The sequence below is a fragment of the Pinus tabuliformis genome, chromosome 8 (genome assembly GCF_031772625.1).
Source record: "Pinus tabuliformis cultivar Carrire ecotype Pingquan chromosome 8, CPIR1, whole genome shotgun sequence".
NCBI lineage: Eukaryota > Viridiplantae > Streptophyta > Pinopsida > Pinales > Pinaceae > Pinus > Pinus tabuliformis.
Window position 1 is genome coordinate 1,452,480,470 of NC_142294.1, and position 21,365 is coordinate 1,452,501,834.

Consider the following 21,365-nt stretch of genomic DNA (forward strand, 5'->3'; position numbering starts at 1 on the left):
AGCAATTTTGCCCCAGCTCGTTGTCCTTGGCCGAGAACTAGGCTCCGGAATACGCTCTTTCTTTCCTACTCTTGGTGGCTCTGCCTGTTCTGCGCTTGGTGGCGATGAGGGTGCCGCTCCTTCCCTCTTATCTGTTTCCTTGACCTTGAGCCGGGCTTTTGAAGCCGATTAGTCTATCCTTCTTTTCCAAGTAGTTGTTTTTGGGCTCCCCCTCTCGTAGGTGACCGATATCTTCGAGGGGGAGCTCTCACTGGGTGAAGTAGGGGCATCCCCTGTAGTGATTTGGCTGCTGGATGGGGGCTGTGGCTTGCCCGTCTTTATGCTAACACTTCTTCGAGCTTTAAAGTATAGAGGGGTCTCCCTCTTTCTCTTTTCTTTTGGCTTAGGTGGCATGCTGAGGCCAGCCAGTACAGCTGCTGCCTCCCTTGCTAGAATGTTCGCCTTCTTCTCCTTGGGTTTCACCTTTTCAGGGCTTCCTGTAGAAGACCCTGTTTTAGCCAATTTTGGGCTTCCTGTAGAAGACCCTGTTTTGGTACTTTTCGGGCTTCCTGTAGAAGACCCTTTTTCAATAATCTTCGGGCTTCCTGTAGAAGCCTGTTTCTGCTTTCCTGTAGACACAGGTGTCACCACCTTGGCTCGCTTTGCTGCATGGGTTTTGCTTTTTGGTTTGGTTGCGGGCGTTGATGAGGTACTTGTGCTGATGTGGACCTTCTCATCTTTGTCTGTTCTGCCCTGCAACCTTTTCTCTCTTGTTGACAAGATGGGTGTGTCACCTTTTTCTTCAGCATCCTTTTTCTCGTGCTTTCTCCTTTGTTCTTTCCTCTGCACTGTGGTCGGGGTCTTCTGGCCTGTTTCTTTCTTTCTCGCGGCCACTGCTTCTTTTTCCTCACTGCTGGAGGAACCATTTTCTTCAGTCAACATCCTTATGTCTCCATCTCTTGTCAAATTTCTAAATGCTTCCCATGAGAGGGGAACCTTATATGAATGAAGCGCATCCTCCACAAGAAGTTTGATCAATCCATGGTGGGCTACCTGATCTGGTATGTCTTCTTTTAACTTTGTGGCACACTCAATTAGAGACTGCAGCAGGAAATAAGGAATGCTCAGTTTGTTTTCTACAGGAAGGTCAATCTGGTGTCTCAATTCAGTGAGCAACCTAAAGTGATACCCGTACACGATGCTAAAACGGCCTTCACAGGTTATATACTTCATGATCTGTAGGCTAACTTCATTCCATGGTGGCAGGAAACTGGTTCTATGCACCCCATTTTTGTCCTCCATGAATTCCTCCTCAGGTGGAAAGAATTCTTTCTTTGCCTGCTGGCTCAACTTCCTTTCTTCCTTATCCCATGGCAAACCCATCGGAAGTTCAGTAATTCGACTGATATATTGCAGGGTGAGCTTGAGGCTTAGGCCCCTGAAGTTCACGGTGGCCAATGTTTTGGATTTCGGCCTCAAAGCTTGTAAAAATTCTTCTGCCACTTCGTCGTCATAACCCTGCAACTTGTCACAAAAGGATATCCATTGCGCCCGTGTGAAGAGCTCCACCACCTCCTAGTTTTCTCTTAACTTTGATGAATCAGTGGGTTCCCGTCTAATAAACCCACCCGGCATGATAAAAACTGTTGCTAGAGGTGGCGAATGCGGAAGAAATTTGGCTTATTGGGACAGAGCGTAGAATTACGCTTCCGTCGTGCAAATAATCCACAAAACTTATCCCTGAGGACCTTAACACAGTTTAATTACACTATCATCCTGTAGAACGACAGTCTATGCATAGCAGACAACACTTGCAACAACTTTCTACGACCAGACTGTAGACGACGATTCTGCCACCTTTAAAAACCAATTGCATGGAGAGTTTAGGGTTACCTTTTTATCTGCCACCTTTTTACGTGAGGAACCCGCCTTCCTGTAGAAACAGCTTTCCTGTAGGAGCAGCGCGTGATTCCTGGGGAATATTGCAGTTGGTCTCTGCTCTCGGTGTTGCTTCACAGCCGTTCTGATAGCCAAAGGCTTGGAGTTTCGAACTGCAGAGGGATCTGAATGTTCGCTCGAGTTCCAAGCGGTGGATGATAAATGCATGCGGGCAATCTAGCCGATTAGATTTGAATCGGCGAAATCCGTGGCACGGGGGTGAGCTGTCCCCACCGGACCGTTGGATGACGTCGTTCCATCATTTGTCTGCGAGTTCACTTACTACCGCATCATCCCTCCAGCAGATCCGCCGCCGTTTCTTCTGCTAAATCCGTTTTTCCCGATGGGGATTGTTCTCACGTGTGTGCTGCCCATTCCTTTTGTCACGGCCGCCACCCAAACATCTGACTGGACCATTAACCGGTCGACGTGGCCAGTCAACTGGCCATACAGCCGCTCAACCCATTCACTTCACACTTTGCAAGCAATTCAAAGTAAAATTCATGCAATCTGACGGAAGAAAGGGTCGAGACACTTACCTGCGCGGCTGCAACATGATTTTTCGGGTTCTGGACGATGATGAATGGATCTATCTGCTGCTGGTGAATTTGCACAGGCCCGGAGGTTCACGTTTATAGGCTGCCGACGATGGAGTTGATGCTTGGCTGCATGCGTCCGCATTTTCATTGCATATGGCCAGCGCTGTGAATAGTATACACTCTAGCGGGCTTAACTGTTACAGGACGCCCGCGGGATGTCTTGTAACAGTTCTTCCTCCTTGGGTGCATGCTGCACGACGAAGGATCTGGCCTCCCGATCACATTCCCAAGGCTTCTAGATGACTGGGATGGATATGGTATGAGATCTCAGTGTTTTTTTTTATTTATTTAAAAATTGCTTTTTCTTGATAACTCATCGATCTGCTTTGCTGGTGCAGGTAACTTCTTTGCATGTCGACAAGGATGGCAGGACGAGGTGACAACAATGTGAAAGGGAGATAACAATAGCTTGCATGCGTCCAAACCGATCCTTAGTCGTTAGATCCCCTCATAAAATGGATTCTGGGCCATCCTGAACTTCTACAGGAAGTTTCCTGTAGAAATACAGAGCTTCCTGTAGAAAGCTTGCATTTCCTGTAGAGAGTCTGCACCTTCCTGTAGAAAATCTGCATCTTCCTGTAGAAAATCTGCGTCTTCCTGTAGAAGACTCAAGCTGTGATAAAATTGCACATACCTTGGAGAAAATGAGTATTCTTGGAGGAGGTGCTGGTGAGGTCTCCTGACAGCATGATAAGGATCCTTGGCTTTGAGTTGAGAGGCTTCCTCTCCTCCATAGAACACCTGCAACTTGCATGCAATTTTACATTATGAATTTGCTGACCTTGCTTCTTTCTTATTGTTTTTTTCTTCTTTTTTTCTTTTTTTTCTTCTTTTTTCTTTTTTTTTTTTGAAAGATAACAGGGGCGCCTCAATGAGGTTTTCACCCTTGCCATCTGCCTTGGGCGCCTCAGAAAGGTTTTCACCCAAGGATCTTTATTATTTTTTCTTTTTTTTTTTTGAAAGACAATAGGGGCGCCTCAATGAGGTTTTCACCCCTACCACCTACCTTGGGCGCCTCAGAAAGGTTTTCACCCAAGGATCTTTATTACTTTTTTTTTTTTTTTTTCTTTAGATCTTTCAGGGTACGCCCAAAGGAGAGGCAGAACCCTTCTCTATGACCAACACTGATTTCTCCATAGTTTTGATGAACTCTTGTCTTGAGAGAGGCTTCCTGTAGATCTTCAATCGATGCCCATTGACAAGCATGGGGATGGCTTCCTCATCAATGGTCCGAATAAGAACAGATCCATTGTCATGACATTTTTCCACTGCATAGGGTCCTAGCCATCTGGTTCTCAGCTTCCCCTTGAAATCTTTGTATCTGGAGTCATACAACAAGGCCCAATCTCCTGGCTGAAATTGCTTGTCATGGAGATGTTGGTCATGCCACACCTTTCTCTGAAGTTGAACCACTTCCGAGTGAAGGAGGGCCTGCATCCGGTGCTCGTCCAGTCCATTCAGCTGCAATAACCATTATTGTTGTGCATGGCTGAGATCTAGATCTAGCTGAGCTGCCATCCTCAAAGTGTTGTACTCGAACTCAATGGACAGCAAAGCTTTCTTCCCATAGACCAGCTCATAAGGTGTGAAGCCGGTGGTGGTCTTCCAGGTTGTGTTGTAAGCCCATGTGGCCTCAACCAGGCAATCTGCCCAGTCCTTTCTGTTGTTGCTCACCACCTTAGTCAAGATCCCTTCTAATGCTCTATTGGTGACTTCCACCTGCCCATTTGCTTGAGGGTGATAGGGGGTGGAAGTCCTATGCTTGATCTTGTGGTGAGCTAGTAAGTCTTCAACCAGGTTGGATGTGAACTGGCTCCCTTGATCGGTGACTAGCTCTCTTGGGTAGCCAAACTTGTAGAAGATGTTTTCTCTTAAGAACTCGGCCACCTTTTCTTCTGTTGCTGCTTTGATTGCTTTAGTCTCTGCCCACTTTGTCAGGTAGTCAGTACACACAACGATGTAAGACCTTTGCCTCGAAGGAGGGTTGATTGGACCCACAAAGTCCATACCCCACTTCTCAAATGGCTCAAGAGTCACTTGAGGTTGGAGAGGCATCTCATCCCTTTGAGTCGATTTCCCCATTCTTTGGCATTGGTCACATTGGCTGATATATCTTCTGACATCTTGATGAAGTGTGGGCCAATAGTAGCCTGCCTGCAGGATCTTGAAGGCAGTTCTCTTTGCTGCAAGATGTCCTCCACAAGGCCCATCATGACAGGTGAGGAGGATATCAAAGACTTCCTCCTCCCTTACACAACGCCTTAAGATCTGATCAGGGCCAAGCTTGAACAGATTGCCCTCGATCCAAGTAAATGGGGCACTTTTTCTGATGATTCTGCTCTTCTCTCTTGAAGATAGGTGTGGAGGGAACTGTGCTGAAACAAGGTAGTTTGCTATATCAGCAAACCATGGAGAGAGTGCTGAGATAGCAAACAGATGTTCATCGGGCATCTGGTCATCCACTGTTCCATCCTCATCTGCAGACAAATCCAATCTAGATAAAAAGTCAGCAACAACATTTTCTTTACCTGGTTTGTCAACAATGGTCAAATCAAACTGCTGCAACAAAAGTAACCATCTAATAATACGAGCATTCACATCTGGTTTATTCATTAAATATCTAAGTGCAGCATGGTCTGTATTTACAAATGTTTGATAGCCAATGATATAATGTCGGAACTTGTTCAGTGCATGGACCACAGCCAAAAACTCTTTCTCAGTTACAGTGTAATTCAGCTCAGCTTTGGACAAGTTTTTACTAACAAAGTAAATGGCATATGGAAGTTTTTGTTCAACTTGTCCTAAAGCTGCACCTATGGCCTTGTTCGAGGCATTAGTGTGGATGTGGAAAGGTAGGGCCCAGTTTGGACCTCTCAGGATTGGGGCTGACACCAACTTGTCCTTTAATTCATTCAAAGCCCTCTGACAATCGTCAGTCCGTTTAAACTCCACATCTTTTGCCAACAGACCAAACAATGGCGAGGCTAGCTTGCTGAAGTCCTTAATGAATCTCCTGTAATACCCTACTAATCCTAAGAAACTCCGAACATCCCTTACCTTTTGAGGAGGTGGAACCTTCTTGATGAGAGCAATTTTGTTAGGATCCACCTGTAACCCTTGGCAAGAAATGGTATGGCCTAGCACGGTCCCTTCAGTCATTAGGAATTCACATTTTTCAGGACTAAGGGACAGGTTCATCTCAATGCATTTGGTTAGGACCTTTCCCAGATTGGACAATGCTTCTTGGAAGTTGGCCCCATAAGGAGTGAAGTCATCCATATAGATTTCCACTGCATCATGGACCAGCTCCGAGAAGATGCTCAAGACAGCTCTCTGGAAGGTAGCAGGAGCATTGCATAGCCCAAAGGGAAGAACTTGGTAGGCAAAGGTACCCCAAGGACAAGTGAAGGTGGTCTTATCTTGGTCTTCCAGGCTGATTTGGATTTGGTTGTACCCGCTAAACCCATCCAGGAAAGAGAAGAACTTCTTTCCTGCCAGTCCATCCAACACTTGATCTATGAAAGGTAGAGGGAAATGGTCTTTCTTGGTAGCTTTGTTCAGTTCTCGGTAGTCCACACAGATTCTCCATTTCCCATTCTTCTTGGGAACCAACACTAGAGGGGACACCCATTCACTATCTGAGATGGGGTAAATGAATCCGGCATCCAACAGTTTTTGCAATTCTTCCTTGACAATGTCCTTAAGGGCTGGATTCATTCTCCTCTGAGGTTGCCTAACTGGTTTACAACCCTCTTTGATGTATATGTGATGGGTACAGATCGAGGGATGGACTCCTTTCATCTCCTTATAGCTCCAAGCAAAAGCATCTAGGTGACTGGCCAACAGGCTACACAGCTCCTTTTCCTGGGAAGGAGATAGGGAGGAGCTGATCTTTAACGTTCTCTCAGGGCTGAACTCCACATTCTTGACTCTGGGAGTGACAGGTTTGGTTTTACAAAGATCCACTAAGGTGTTGGCTTGGGCATCCTCCACCAATTTCTCTAAGGAGAGTGCACTGGAAGGTGGATTCTGGATCAAGATCTCAATCAAGTCATCCTCGGTTGGGGGGTCTCTTCTAGTGGTATCTAGGGTGCACAAAGGTGCTGAGTACACTTAATCCTCTTCTCATTCCTCCAACCAAAGTGGTAAGTCATGCTCTAAGGAAGGTTGGGCAGGAGGATATAGGACTAGCTGCTTGGACATAGGACCATTTTTGATGGTCATGTTTCCTGCACGACAACTTACGTAAGCATCTGCAGTGGCTAACCAAGGCCTTCCCAAAATAAGAGGATATCTAGTAAGATTTGCCTTGGGTTGCAGAACCAAGAAATCTGCAGGGTATTCCCAAGAGTCGATAGAGACCAAGACATCCTCCACAATCCCTTCGGGAGTCACAGTGGAGCGATTTGCAAGTTGCAGAACTATCGAGGTCTTCCTCAAGGAACCCTGAAGATTGAGTTTGAGCATGGTATCCCCGGTCATCACATTAATGGCAGCCCCCAAATCAATCAAAGTGTGAGGTATGATGATGCCATTGATGTGGACATCTACTACAGGACTCCTAGGATCTAGATACTTTGGGCAGATGACTTGTCCTAACAAAAGGTCAGACAGTTGTCCTAAGACATTGATGGTTGAAGCATCTCTCTTCCGCCTGCGTGGGTGTTTGAAACACTTTTCCTTAACCAGTTTGTTGTATATAGGCACATCCTTGATGGCTTGGAGAAGTGGTATTTTCACACGCAACTGCTTGAGCTCACCTAGGAGCTCATCCTCCTCTGGGTTGGGTTATGTGGTGGCTGTTAGTCTCTCAGGAAAGGGTTGAATAGCCTTTGGTTCAATTTCCTGTTTATCTTCCTCATCCTCTGGGGGAGGAGGTTGGCGATCTGGAAGAGTCTTTCCAGATCGAAGATTGATCTCCTAGATCTCCACAGCATAAGTAGGGCATGATGTTTCCCTAGTGTATACCTGCTGGGCCTGTCTATTGTTGGGGTTCGGGTTCGGTTGAGCAGGTATTTGAGGTTGCCTTGGAGGAGCAGGAGGTAAGGGTTGAGGTTGAACTGGTGGTGGAGGCAAAATGGCAGGAGGAGTGTTGTATTGGGGCCTCCACCCCGACTGAGGTGCATTCCACTGAGGCTGTGGCTGGGCATGTGAATGATAAGAATGAGTAGTGGGTTGAGTAGGGTACTGAGGTGGGTAAGACCATGGAGGAGGCATAGACTAAGAAGGATGAGCAGGGGGACCCCAGGAAGGCATAGGAGTCGATTGGTTGGGGCTGTAATAAGCTTGAGGTGCCCCTTGCATCCCCTGCTGGTAAGGTCTAGGTCCTTGTGGCCTCCTTTGGTTGAGGTAATAGAGAGGTTCAGTGGGAGCTTCTGTCCCTTGGTACATGGCTTTAAATCCAGGTAAGGTTGGACATTGGTTTGTGGGATGGTCCTCCTCACAAACGAAACACACTTCAATCGAATGCAATGGACATTCGTTCTTAGGGTGTCTCCTAGTACATCTAGGGCAGAAGATAGCCAAGGCTCTCTCAGCTTCTTCCTTCTTCTGCTGGATCCTGAATGTGTCCAGCTGCATGGCAATGGTCTATCTCACCTCACTCTTAAGATCTTTCAATTGATTTGCAAACTCATGTTTGGAGAAAGGGACACCAGCTGAGAGGAGGTTTCCTCTACCTCGTTTCCGAGCTGCCCTGGAGTGGTTTCTAAACACAGTCTTGATGTCCTCATAAGGTAGTTGGTAAATGTCCCCCCCAGCTAACATGTGAAGGGTATCTAAGAGGTCTTCAGGGACTCCTCGGAGCAGGACCAACTTGAGGGATTTAGGGTCAAGTGTGCACCTGGCCCGCTTATAGCTAAGTTGGAACCTCTCCTCATAATCCTCTAAGGACTCATCATTTCCCATGGTCATCTGAAAGATTTCTCCCTTGGTTTCCTTAGACCTACAGTAGTCCCGGTACTTGGTATTGAAAGCTTGCTGCATCTGAGCCCAAGTAGTGATACTATTCCCAGGTAAGCCCATGAACCAGCGTAATGCTGCATCCTTAAGAGTGGAAGGGAAGAGTTTCAGCTTCTGCTCATCTTCAGTATAGTCATAGGTTCTACAAAGGATAGCAAACTCAAACAGGAAGGTATCAGGATCTTCAGTAGTCAGTCCAAGGAAGTGAGGTAAAGCAGAGGGGCTAATGTTCTTCATTTTCATCTCTCCATTGGTCTCTCGGATGGGGAAGGCACCTTCTATTCTCTCATCTTCTCTTCTATTGTCAGCCATAGCTTCAGATGGGATGGTCTCTAATTCTTCTTCTGCTATAGGATCTTCGTATATCTCAGGAGGTTCACCTATAGGTTCTTCTGGATCACTGTCACCGAAGAAGAGAGAAGGGTGACTCAGTGATGTGGTGGGGGTATTGGGTAGGAATTTGCCTGTTTTATCTCGGTTCCTACGAGGCATGAAATGGAAAGACTTTTTTGATTGCTTTTGTTTTTTTTCTGTGGTACCTGCAAAACTGAAACAGATTGATCTACAACTAACTATAAAGATGCAGAATTAAATTGAAAGCAGGAAAGAACTAATCTACTTTGCTCAAATGAAATTGCAGGAATGGAAATGCTAGTCTACGCTTGCAGAATTGAAACACTAATCTACGCTTGCAGAAATGAAATGGCAGAATGGAAATGCTAATCTATGAAAGCAGGAAATGCTAATCTATGAAAGCAGGAAATGCTAATCTATGAAAGAAGGAAATGTCTATGCTACTTTTGCATAATGGAAATGAAATAAACTACTTAGCAGAAGGCAAGAGTAAGAAAATAGAAGAAAAGCAACAATTACTAATACTCTGATGCTTCCCCAGCAACGGCGCCAAAAAGATGGTGGGCTCCAGTATTGTAGCAATAATGCTACAACTCCTGGAGCTTCCTATCTCTAATTTTATCAACCCGGTAGTTCGTAACTAACTTGGAAGCGACGGTGCTATATGCACAAGTACTAGCTCTTGTCGCAGCTGTCACTTGGTCAGCTGGCATAAGTCTGCTAGGGCTCAAGCCAACTTCTATATGTTCTCAGAAGAAGCTTTCTAAATGATGGACGAAGGCTATCTCAAAGGAAAGTAACCTACTTTGCAATAATGAACTGAAAGCCAACAAAACAGGGAAACCCTAGTAAACCCTAATCTGACTAGTCTAGTCTCTATGATGCAATGGTGGGAGTGCAACCTTCTAGAAATGATGCCATTACTTCTAGTGATATGAGATGCATGAATTTAAGCTACTTCTACTGAAAAGAACATTGTTTTTGTATTTTTGCTTAAGTGGTTGGAGTTATTATGATTTTGTTTCTTATTAGGGTTTGACTGTGCAGGGGTAGTTCGAAGGGAAAGAAAGCTTGGGGAAGGTCAGGAGGGCTAGGAGAGGTTCCAGGGGATCCAAAACATCATTCCACAGAAGTCCACAACGTTCAGGTGCTCGGCAACCGAGTTTGCAGGCTTCTACAGGATGTCTGCAGGGGATCCTACAAGAAACTCGGGATTTCTACAGGAAGTCTGCTAACTTCTACAGGATGTGCTACAGTGGGAGTTTTGGGTGATGGAGGAGTGAAGGAGTTGTATGGGTGGATGGCTAAGATGAAAGAGGAGCTTGAGATGGCCCAGGGACAGAGATATGAGATGAGGAAAGAGTGGGTAAGGTTGGTTGGTGGATAGAAGGGTGGAAGCAATGAAAAGTTAAAAAGATGGAGCTACGTGAACAGTAGAAGTGTTGGAGGGAAAACGAGCTGAACAGAGGTTGGGTAGGTGGCTTTAGGCGCGGTTGAGAAGAAGAAGAAGATAACAGAGTGATGCAACGCAGTGTAAAGGAAACAAATCTGCACAAAACCGAGAATTCATCAACCTATCCTAACTGTGTTATTAAATCAACGAACAACAATGTAAACTTCAGAGAAAAATCATGCATGGAGTTGGAATGAAGAAGTACTGCTCAAGGTTAGAATGCATGGATGGATCTACAATTGAAATGACTGTGTTGCAGCGTGAATGAAAGTATAAGACTGCGTTTTTTTGGTGGTTGGTACGGTCTTCACCCCCAATCTCTAAACAGAGATGGAAGTGAGTGCACTGTCAACCTTTTCTTGGAGCTCTAATGAATGCTGATCCTCCTACTCTAATCTAAGCAATTAAAAGCACTTGAACCGTAAACTAATCCTACTCAATCACATAAAAGAAATCAAATCAGCAGACTATAATCTCTAAATGCAAGACAGAGGAATAAAGTGCTGAAAGGAAAGACAAATAACAATAGAAGGAAAAGGAGGTCTATTGCTCTCAGGTTGGGCCCTAACCTGAGAGCTATAGCTCCCTTAAAAACTCAGAATTGAATCCAAAGTTGCCTGCCTTTATTAAATAATCATGAGTCTAACATCATGCCAAAACTGGCTTACAAAAAGCAAAAACCGTGCTGTAGCTCGTGCTTGGAAATTGCAACAGTAGTTCAAAAGTTCAACCAACTCCTATCAAAGGCTATGGCCTTCATATTTATACATGATGAAGATCAAGCTGGCTTCCTCAATTCATGGAGCTTGGCTGTCCAACTGAAAGTTAAACTGCTGTAAACTGTTGTTCCTGTAGAATCCATTGGCTGCCTTTAAGCTCGGTGGGGAGAGCTGTTGGAGCTCGGAGTTAGGGTGGAGATCACGAGGGAGGTCATTAAGGCTGTAGACAACCTCCCTATAAACCTGCAATGCCACCTTTGTTGTCTCCTTGTCTCCTTCTGCGTGGTCTTTGCTCCCTTTAATGCCAAAAAACCTGAAATCATCATGTATTAGCCACATAGATATAATGCCTGCCCTTCTTCCTACAAATAACATGAATATACCAAGAAATGAATGCATAAGTGATAAAAGATGAAGGGTTGAGCAAGGTAAGTAGGCCAAATGAGCCCAAATTGTTACCAAAAATTGGGGCTCATCACCTGCCTGAGTCCACCAGGATTTTTCCTACTTCAATTGTTCGTTGGATCTCCGTTCTTCTCCCTCTCTTTTTGAAGTCTCTTGGGGGGAGGCTACCATCCCAGGAACTGCTTGGTTGGATGCCTAGTTGCTTCTGCTAATATACCTTCAAGAGAACTATTTCCAGCTTGTTGAGTTGCATCTCTGGGATTTGATCGTAGTTTTTCTTTTTGCATGCTTGCTCAAGCTCAAGTAAGTCCAGTCCTTCCATGTCGAAATTTTCAGGATCTTCATCCATTATCTGTGGTTGACTTCTTTCACCAGTGATTTCTTCAAAGGTGATGAGATGGTTCAAAGATCCATCTACTTCCATTTCGTTCGATTTTCCTGTACTATCATTTTGCATATCCATGGGGGAAGCCTTTTTGTCCTTTGAGTTGATAGAAACAGGGGTGGAGCTGGAAGGATTGTTAATGTCGGGTGTGGATTGCGGTAACATACTTGGCTTTGAGCTTAAGGGTTGATCTTCTGAGGTTTGAGCTAGAATATTAAAACTATTACTCGTGGAAGGAAGAGATGCAGAGTCTTGATGGGGTTTCCTCCCAGGAGCAGGTTTTTTGTGAGCTCGTTTTCGGTTATGAACTTTGGTAAAGCCTTCTTGGGCTAACATATCAAAGGGGTCAGAGGGGTCAAAAACAGAGGCTTTGATATTTAGAGGGCAATCCCTAAAGAGATGCCCATGAGCATGACACTTGCGACATTGAAACGGAACATGTTCATAGTCTAGAGGTTGGATCCATTCATAGTCGTGATGAGAGAGACTTACCGAATCAGGTAGCGCTTTGTCCAGTCGCATGAAGACACAGATGCGGGCATATGAAGTGTATCTTCGTAGCTTTGTTTCTTCCGCTGCTTTTATGTATTCCCCCAGTCCATTTCCAATATCCTTGAGTATTCCTTCATCCCAATATTCCTCTGGAAGAGAGTACATTCTGATCCAAACAGGAGCCCAGGTGAGGTCTTCCTTGTCCGGGTTGAATCTTGCTATCCATTCTCTCAAGTACAAGCCTGCTGAGTTAAAGAAGTATGGGCCTTGATCTAAGATTCTGAACTTGTCTTCTAAGAAAAAAAAGATAACAGTAAAAAAACCCTTTCGTCCTAGTTGCAGAGTGATGTCGCCCTTGGGTTTCCACTTTGCCGAGATCCAGCCATGCAGCGCTTTTTCTGTTGGCCACATTCCTATGAGTGCATGGTCTGTCATGTACTGTATTCTCTCATTGATCTTCTAACTAGGCAGTTCTATCTTTGGTCTTTCCTCTGCTATTGGCTTGCAGGTTTTTGAAGTGACCTTGGTCTGTTCCTCTGGCTTGTCTTTCCCTTCTAGTACTGTATCATTCTTGTCAATCGGTATTGCTATATCTTTCAACTTGTTCTGCTACGGTGACGTCTTGGTGTTCTTGTCTGCGTGGATCGACCCAAAGATTAGGGATCCCGTGTGCTCTGGTGGTGCCGTGTTTGACATAGGGGAGGGCTTTGAGGCCCCCCCCGGGGAGGGTCCATGTGCTTCGAATGAATTCTTGAGGCTCTTTGTCAGGCATTGGAGGTCAGAGCCTCGCAGGCTGCAGAGTCGTTCCTAAATGCCATGGCGTAAGATGACTGTCGGAACCCTAGTTGCTAAATGCTAGAAGGTTACCATAGAATGTGTTTTCCATATTAACAATCCAATATTATATAACTAACACAACCACATTAAAAATGTGATTGACATAGATTGATTGGCATCATTTTCCACATGATACTATTGGTTATTTGATGATTTACATGGTAAAATTTTTATAATTGTGATGTATTTTAGTGGAATGACCAAATAATTGATACAATGAAATACTATCCTCTCCACCTAAACCATTTGTAAAATGAAATGTTATTCCTTGCACTATTTTTAAATCTCATACTAAAACCTATTTAACGCTTTTTAATAAATCTTATAATGCATAATACTGTAATTTAGGTATACGATATATTCCCTAAACACTAGAGAGAAAACAAACAGGCAGACTCACAATGTGAACATAAAATGTTCCAGGACACTCCTCGGTTACCATGACATCCTCAAGAATAGAACCTGCTTTCTTTCGGCCGCATTTAGGATTTATAAGTTGAGCTATCACAAGTGTTGGAGACTACAGTGAGGTGTCACTACTCGCCAAGATGCGATGACAAATGTCATATAGTGAAGGAAGCGCGTCGACGACGAGCAGTTGCGGAAATGCAAAACTGGGCGCCCTTATCTTCGATGTCGTTGTCCTCAGATCGGTACTCTTGCAATGCCAAAGCTTTTAAAACATCAGAGCCTGGTGTTACACATGTCACCAATTTCAGTACTATTCTTCGCAACCAAGATTCACGAGCAGTCTTCATTCTGTATTTTTTCTTATGGGCTTTCAACTTGTCTGCCATGTATTCCCTGATGGCATCCACATTCTGATCTACTACTTGGGTTGGGGGTACAACCAGAGGATTCCCTTCAACCTTCAGACGCTGCAACTTTTCGAGGCGACCAATAGAGTCCGATAGCACAGTAATCCGATTGTAACTGATATTTAACTCAATAAGGGACACGAGACCCCCAATCGATTCCGGGAGAGCCACAAGATAGTTAAAATTGCAGTTGACATCCAGGTATTCCAGATTCATCAAGTTCTCAAAATCTTTTTGAAGCTCTCCAAGCTTGTTTGTGTGGACATCCAGAAAGTGGAGAGACATCCTGTGGGAGATTGAATATGGAAGGCGCGTGATCTCATTCGAATGAACACACAGCTTCCAGAGGTTCAGCAGTTCGAAACCCAGCCTCTTAGGTAGCCGCCTCAGTTGGATGAAATTGGCAATCAACTCTTCCAATTCTCTGAATTTAAAAGATTAATTTCATGGCCAGTAGCATATAGTAGGATTAATGCATGGCAGGGTTGTAATACAAAGAAAATTAATAATGAAAATTATGAAGTACATCTAAATCTTGAATAATTTACCAGCAACTTGCAATGCTATCAGGAAGCGCAGTAAGGTTATTCCTAGAAACATTGAAAATCTTAAGCTTCACAAGATGCCCAACGGAATTCGGAAGCGATGTAACCTGATTTGACTGGATGTCCAGATGGACAAGATTCACTAGACTGGTCACAGATTCGGGGAAACTCTACAATAAACAATTAAATCCTATCAATCTTTACAAAGATTCCTCCCTCGACTACAAATAAAGAACATTATGGAAATAAACATACATCCAGGTCATTATTAGAAAGGTCGAGCTTGACTGTTGAAATATTAATTTCCCCTGTGCGGCATTCATTTCCGGAAAACCACCAGTTTTGTATCGCACCACCTTTCAGCATTTGTGGTATTTTTCAGAGGGCCTCCGAACACCCTGACCAAATGACACATGTCTACTGTACAATTTCAAAACTGCTCATCTCTCGGCCGGTAAACTTCGTTTGGTTTGTGAGACTTAAGAAAGCGATATACATATGATTAAATCAATGGACCAGGATCATTTTCAACCTGCCTGAACTTTTTGTTTTGACCGCCAGTAAAATATAAATGAACTTAAATGTGTTCGTAGCATGGTTGGTAAACGTTTTTAATTTTTATTGTTTTTTATTATTACGGAAGTATGGGGGTAGTAAATGCATATAAGTTTTTTTTTAATGGCATATGATATATATGTGTTATGTTTTATTGTGTGTTGACTTTTTTTATTGCACACGGGATGAAAAGAGAAAGGGCTCGCGGTAGCGAAGAAGAAAAACAGGGGATAATTTTGAAAAGGGAAATGTAATGTGCAGCAGCACAAAACGAATGGGGGATTTTTACTCAGCAATGTAAAAATACACAGCAGTGAAAAAGAGTAATGTAAATTTTTTATTATTATTGAATATGCAATGTGAAAACCCAGCAGCTTGAATGTAATGAAAAATTTCACACAGGAGTGAATGTGAAAGATTTTTTTTGGCAGTAAACCAATGTAAGAATTTCTCAGTTTACAACAGTAAATGTAAAAGTTTTTCACATAGCAGTGAATGAAAATTTTACACAGCAGTGTAAAATTATTTGTAAAAGAGGCAGAGTAATTTTTTTTGTGAAAGTTCTTGGTGAATCCCTCTGAGAGAGAGGAAGAGATTTGTATCAGGCAGATTATGAATTAATACAAGTTTATTTTGGTTGAGAAACTCTGCTTTGCTCAGAAATTTTATTTGCTTCCCTGTGTTAAAGATCCTGTGGAGAAAACATAACATTTTCTCTGTTCTTTTGTGTTTGAAATTACCAGAAATTTCCAACATGGTATTGGAGCTGATCCAGGCTCTTTGAAGGTGTCAAAGAAGCTGAAGGAAGGAGTTTTTTGCTGCAACAACTTCTCCAGCAGAGTGAAGTCTCAGGCAAAAGGATCCAAGTATTTCTTAGATTAGATTTTGTGTTACTGCTGAAGAAACATTCAGTGTTTTTAAATACACAGTGAAATATTTGCATCATAGCTGAGAATGCAAGGAATGGCCAACACAAGCACTAGCATGGGTATGTTTAATACCCAGCTCCCACAGTTTAATGGGAAAAACTATGACTGTTGGGCAATAACCATGAGAGCCCTATTTGCCTCACAAGATTTATGGGAATTAGTTGAAGATGGTTTTGAAGAATCAGCAGATGAAAATGAATTTAATAGGTTAACTCAGGCAGGGAAAGATTTGTTGAAGAGTAATAGGAAGAAGGATTCAAAAGCCCTTGTATTTTTGTATCAGTCAGTGCATGAGAGTGTGTTTCCAAGGATAGCAGCAGCCAAGACATCCAAAGAAGCATGGAAAACTCTCAAGAGTGCCTATCAAGGCATGGAGAAAGTGAAGACAGCAAAACTACAGTTGCTGAGGAAATATTTTGAGAACCTGTGCATGAAGGAGTCGGACAATATTGACTCATTCTTCACACATGTGATTGGTCTGGTCACACAAATAAGGACTCATGGAGAAGTTCTTTAAGAAAGGACGATTGTGGAGAAAATATTGAGGGTCCTACCCTCAAAGTTTGATGTGATTGTCACCACCATAGAAGAGACAAAGGATCTCTCAAACTTTTCAGTTGATGACCTTCATGCATCATTGATAACACATGAGCATAGGTTGAGTAGAAATGTAAACTCATCTCTAGAGCAAGCCTTCAAGACCCAGATGTCCTTTGGAAGAGGAAGAGGTCAAGGCAGAGGAAACAAGAGAGGAAGAGGCAGAAGCCAAAACAGAGGTGGAAGAATCAGCCCAGCAAATGCTCAAGGAAGAGGCAGCGATTCAAATCAGAACCAAGGCCAAGGCAGCAGCCAACAAAGAGGACAACATCATGCTCAAGGACAAAGGTATGAAAAATCCAATGTCCAATGTTATTACTGTAAAAAATATGGGCATTATGCCAATGAATGTAGGAAGAAGCAGCATGATATGAGTAATAGATCTAATGCAAATATCACTAGAGAAAATATCAGCCAAGATAATGTGCTGTTAGCTTGTAATATGGTTGAAACAAACAGTGATGATATATGGTTTCTAGATTCTGGTTGTAGTAACCATATGACAGGAAACATAGCCTTGTTTTCTGCTTTAGATCAAAATGTGAAATCACAAGTCACACTTGGGACTGATAGTAAAATTTCTGTTATGGGAAAATGAGAAGTTAAAATATTTACAAAGAAAGGTGAAAAGAAAACCATAGCAGATGTCTATTATGTTCCTGGAATGAGATGTAACCTCTTGAGTATTGGACAGCTTGTTCAAAAGGGGTACAATGTTTTCTTTGAGAATGATGTATGCACCATCATGGATAGAGCACCCAGCAAACGATGCATTGCTGAAGTGAAGATGACGAGGAACAGGATGTTCCCTCTCAGAATAAGGGCAGATTTGAAAAACAAAGAAGTAATTACAGCAGTTACTCAAGAGGCTTTCCAAAGCTTACCAAACGATGAAAACTGGTTGTGGCATTTGATATTTGGGCATCTCAACATTGGAGGTCTTAACTTGTTGAGTAGAAAAGGAATGGTAAGAGGATTACCACTGATAGAGAAACCGGACAGCCTTTGTGAAGGTTGTATATTGGGGAAACAACACAGAGAAAGTTTTCCATCAGGGAAAAGCATAAGGGCAAAGGCACCCTTAGAGATTGTCCACTCAGATTTATGTGGACCAATGCAAACTCCATCATTAGCAGGCAGCCAATATTTTCTAACATTCATTGATGATTTTACTAGAAAAACTTGGGTTTATTTCCTTAAAAACAAAAGTGAAGTGTTTGAAAAATTTCGAAATTTCAAAGCACTTGTGGAAACCAAAGCAGGCTGCATATCAAAGTTTTGAGAACTGATAGAGGATGTGAGTATATCTCCAAGGAATTCCTACGTTTTTGTAGAGAAAATGGAATCCATAAGCAATTTACAGCTAGGTACACCCCGCAGCAAAATGGAGTTGTTGAAAGGAAGAATAGGACCATCATGGATATGGCGAGGAGTATGCTAAAGGCAAAGCATTTGCCAAATGATTATTGGGCTGAAGTTGTACACTGTGCAGTATATATTTTGAATAGATGCCCAAAAAAAGCAGTGAATCATGAACAAAGTGCCGGAAGAAGTATGGAGTGGGAGAAAGCAAAGAGTCACCCACATGAAAGTTTTTGGATGTGTGGCCTATGCACACATTCCAGATTAGTTAAGGAAGAAGTTGGACAACAAAGGGGAGAAATGTATTTTCATTGGATACAGTGAGGAATCCAAAGCTTACAGGTTGTATATCCCATCTTCCAAGAAATTTTTTGTGAGCAGAGATGTTCAATTCATTGAGGAGGAAGCTTGGGATGGAAGCATAAAGAAAACAGTGAATGTTAAAAATTGTTTGCCTCATGATGAAGATGATGAGGAGATGGCTGAAATACATCCCCAAACAGCAGCGCCAACACAAGGACAGCAAGAGACACCCTTGAGAAGAAATGAAAGTGCTTCTCAAAGCACACCACAAGGAGGAAATTCAAGTGCTTCTTCAAGTACTTGCACACCAAATGAAAGAGGTAAGAAATTCAGAAATTTAAGTGATATTTATGATGAAGGAACGAATTCCTTGTTTGCTTTGTATTGTCAAGTTGATGACCCTATTCATTTCGAAGATACAATTAAAGATAAGAAATGGATAGAAGATATGGATGAGGAGATCAATGCCATAGAAAGAAACAAGACATGGGATTTGGTTGAGCTACCAAAAGGTAGAGAAGCACATTGGTAGGCAGCAAAAAGAATTCTGAGGTATGTTAAAGGTACTAAAAGATTTGGGATTTTATATACTGTCTCAGAATGTTCAGATTTAGTTAGATACACTGATAGTGATTGGGCTGGAAGTGTAGATGATCGAAAAAGTACATCCAGTTATGTTTTTCATATGGGTTCAGGAGCCATTTCATGGGCTTCTAAGAAACAGTTTATTGTTGCATTGTCTACAGCAGAGGCAGAATATGTGGCAGCTACAGCAGCAGCATGTCAGGCAGTTTGGATGAGAAGGATGTTAAGGAGCTTAGGCCAAGAGCAGGCAAAAGCAACTGTGATTTTTTGTGACAATAGCTCAGCTATTGCATTATAAAAGAATTCGGTGTTTCATAAGAGAACGAAACACATTGACACAAGGTTTCATTACATCAGGGAATTGGTGAACAATGGAGAAATTGTTTTACAACATTGCAGGACTCACAAACAGGTTGCAGACATTTTGACAAAGCCATTAGACCAGAAAAGCTTTGAATTTTTTAGGAAATGTTTGGGTATGACTAAATGCCCAGCAGTTTAAATTAAAGGGGAGTGTTGAAATATTAATTTCCCCTGCGCGGCATTCATTTCCGGAAAACCACTAGTTTGTATCGCACCACCTTTCAGCGTTTGTGGTATTTGTCAGAGGGCCTCCAAACACCCTGACCAAATGACATGCGTCCACTGTACAATTTTAAAATTGCTCATATCCCAACCGGTAAACTTCGTTTGGTTTGTGCGACTTAAGCAAATGATATACATCCGATTAAATCAATGGACCATGATCATTTTCAACCTGCCTGAACTTTTTGTTTTGACCGCTGGTAAAATATAAATGAACTTAAATGTGTTCATAGCATGGTTGGTAAATGTTTTTAATTTTCATTGTTTTTTATTATTACGGAAGTATGGGGTAGTAAATGAATATAAGTTTCTTTTTAATGGCATATGATATATATGCGTTATGTTTTATTGTGTGTTGACCTTTTGTATTACACATGAGATGAAAAGAAAAAGGGCTCGCGGCAGTGAAGAAGAAAAACATGGGATAATTTTGAAAAGGGAAACGTAATGTGCAGTAGCACAAAACGAATGGGGATTTTTACTCAGCAATGTAAAAATACACAACAGTGAAAAAGAGTAATGTAAATTTTTTTTTATTATTGAATATACAATGTGAAAACCCAGTAGCTTGAATGTAATAAAAAAAATTTCACATAGGAGTGAATGTGAAAGATTTTTTTGCAGTAAACTAATGTAAGATTTCTCTGTTTACAGCAGTAAATGTAAAAGTTTTTCACATAGCAAATGAATGAAAATTTTACACAGCAGTGTAAAATTATTTGTAAAAGAGGCAGAGTAATTTTTTTGTGAGAGATTTGTATGACGCAGATTATGAATTAATACAAGTTTATTTTGATTGAGAAACTTTGCTTTGCTCAAAAATTTTATTTGCTTCCCTATGTTAAAGATCCTGTGGAAAAAATAGAGCATTTTCTCTATTCTTTTGTGTTTGAAATTACCAGAAATTTCCAACATTGACAAGCGTGGATGACAGTTTCTGTACTGTCTGGAACGCTGTGGAGGAGAAGGCCGTGAAGGTCAAGTTTCGGGGAGGCGTTCTCATGAGACGCTTGACACAACAACTTTTCAATTTTCTCTTCGGCTTCTTCAAACTTGGATGCTTTGTGCTTGGGCGTCGCGCATAGGGATTTTGCATCATTCAGAAGACTCTTATAGATTTGGTACAGTTCAGAAAGTTCTTTGACATCTTCGTAAGGAAACTTTCCTTTTTCTTCCTCATTCTTGGCCTGAACCTCTATCGCTACCTGTGCTCACATCAATGCTGGCTAAGACAGACATTTCATCCTATTTCAAACATTCTATGAACTTAATTTATAAAATAAGTAGAGCACACCTTGGCAGACAGCCACTGAGCATCATATATTCTCGCTGGTGTCGAAAGAAAGGCCATGGTTTTCAATTTCTCGGATAACTTCGACTCGATCTGCGCTAGTGCCTGGCGAGACTGCCCCGACAAAGAAAGATCGACTCCAACGCCAAGACCTCCGGAGGCTACAAATGGCTTCTCAACAGCGGTACTCATCTTTAATGATTTAAAACAAATTAGTTGATTAATTAGAAGATCTTCGAGTGGGATTCGGCCAAATAAGCCGTTTGGAAGGCGATTGTTAGCGATCTTGAACTGCTTTGTCCAGAGTTGAATCAAATCTTTAATTTCCCGCCCAAACTTGGAATCTCCGGATGTCACAGTTGCTGCATATATGCAAATAAGTCGATCGAGAATCAAAATGATATCAATCATGGGAAAAAAGGATACACACAGGCGAAAGGATTTCTTTCACGAGGACCTCACACTTATAGTACGTATGGCAAAAAGCCTCAACAAAACCTCAGCACTTTTCCATGAAAAGTTGCTTACGTAACACAAGTGATCAAGGGTGTCTTTTGCTGCAATTCAACTGGATTCGACCATGCAAACCTTCCAAATCCAATCGAGCTTATGTAACAAAAGATTGAATGAAGGTTCGAAATTCGATCGAGCTTCGAATCGTGAAGGACCTCAC

At 42.5% G+C, this 21,365-nt stretch overlaps 1 pseudogene; it reads right to left on the minus strand.

Moving 5' to 3' along the window:
• Positions 1-13,685: 13,685 nt before the first annotated feature.
• Positions 13,686-20,884, minus strand: LOC149241224 (uncharacterized; annotated as a pseudogene).
• Between the last annotated feature and the right edge of the window lie 481 nt (positions 20,885-21,365).